The sequence below is a fragment of the Rhagoletis pomonella genome, unplaced genomic scaffold, assembly GCF_013731165.1.
Source record: "Rhagoletis pomonella isolate Grant_MI unplaced genomic scaffold, Rhpom_1.0 Rhpom_scaffold_00009, whole genome shotgun sequence".
In the NCBI taxonomy this organism is placed as follows: Eukaryota; Metazoa; Arthropoda; class Insecta; order Diptera; family Tephritidae; genus Rhagoletis; species Rhagoletis pomonella.
The window spans coordinates 27,656,605-27,658,150 of NW_023458563.1; the positions used below are offsets into that span (position 1 = coordinate 27,656,605).

At 34.2% G+C, this 1,546-nt stretch overlaps 1 protein-coding gene across 5 annotated transcripts in view; it reads left to right on the forward strand.

Moving 5' to 3' along the window:
• Window positions 1–1,546, forward strand: part of LOC118745683 (ADP-ribosylation factor-like protein 4C) — a gene marked incomplete in the record, with an annotated part of 124,959 nt that overhangs the window by 64,050 nt on the left and 59,363 nt on the right.

Consider the following 1,546-nt stretch of genomic DNA (forward strand, 5'->3'; position numbering starts at 1 on the left):
AATTTTTTTTATCAAAAAATTTGTATGTGGAAAATTTTTCAAGAAAAAAATTAAAAAATATTTTTTTTCGTAGGGAATTTTGATGTGTGTATGTGTGATTTTATCGATAAAAACGGTTTAATTGCGTATGCATGTTCACTTTGAGCAAATTGTGACAACTGGTTGGGGAAATCTTCGGTAGATTGGGCAAATCGCTAATTGGGCCCAATTGGGCCAATATTAGAGCCCAATTGGGAAAAACTTTTGGCTCTGATCGGGCAACCTCAAAAAATTTCCAGCAAGGAAATTTTGTCATAATGGGCAACAATTTTTGTGCCCTCAACTGGCACGAAAATCTGCTAGCATCATATAAGTGCATTTTCAGAAAAAAAATCATAACTCGAAAATGACGAATTTTAGCATATTGCTACTCGTACTGAAAATAGTTTATACTATTCCCCAATAGACAAAAAAGTTTGAGAGAAAAAAAAGATGTGGCAATTTGAAAAAAATCAATTTGAAAAAAATAAAAGTTTTTTTGTTTATAAACAATAATTAATTATTAATAAACAATTACTTATGTTTAGTTCACTAGATCGATTCAGTAGATCAATATCTGCAATTTAAAAAAAAAAATCGTTAAAATCCTTGCTTTTTTGCGGCAGTTATAAACGATTTCATCAAAAGTTGCTATTAAGAGAGGAAAAAAGAAGCGTTCGTACTCAAAAAGAAAAAAATTCATTATTCAAAAAATTCGCATTTCTGAGCAAAAAGAAAAAATACGTGTCTCCTTAAATTGTTCAAGGAACAAGCCCTGTGAGTTTTATCGCAAACTTAAATTCACTTTCCGCCGGCCTGGGTGATTTGAGATGGAATGAGCCTTAAATAGTTACTAATTTATCGCATTTTCGTATTTCTGTAAATTACCGTTATATGGGAGGTGGGCCTGGTCTGATTTCAAACAAGTGGGAAAGATACAGCATTTTATGGTGCCACGCCCATTTTAAAAAAATTTCACAACTGTCTTATTTTATGCCAAAATTCTACTTCGCGTACCAACTTTCAACAATTTGGATCCAGTATTTACGGAAACATCGCTGTTTTTGCATATTTCGAAAATACCGTTATATGGGAGGTGGTCGTGGTTATTGTCCGATGTTACCCCTTTTCAATCCCACCCTACCTTGGATAAAGGGAAACTTGCATACCAAATTTCGTGGACATATCTCACAGACATGGCTTTCTCGATTTCTCTTTTCATTCTGATTACTTATGTATACATTTGTCTATATCTATCTCGATTCGTTTTGGCTGTTACAAACAACCGTTATGCGAACAAAGTTATAATACCCTTGTGCACAAGTGTGCTCGGGTATAAAAAATGCGGTAAATTGTTCTAAGGACACAATCGTTATCGCCGAAGCCGATTCGAGAGTATTATTGTCCAGTTTCATAATCCTTCATAGGATCTCCCGAGGACTTTAAAATGAAAAGGTATGCAAATCAGTTAATTTGGGTACCCAGCTTCGATGAAAGCTGTTGACTCTCGAATACACTTTTCGGCAAT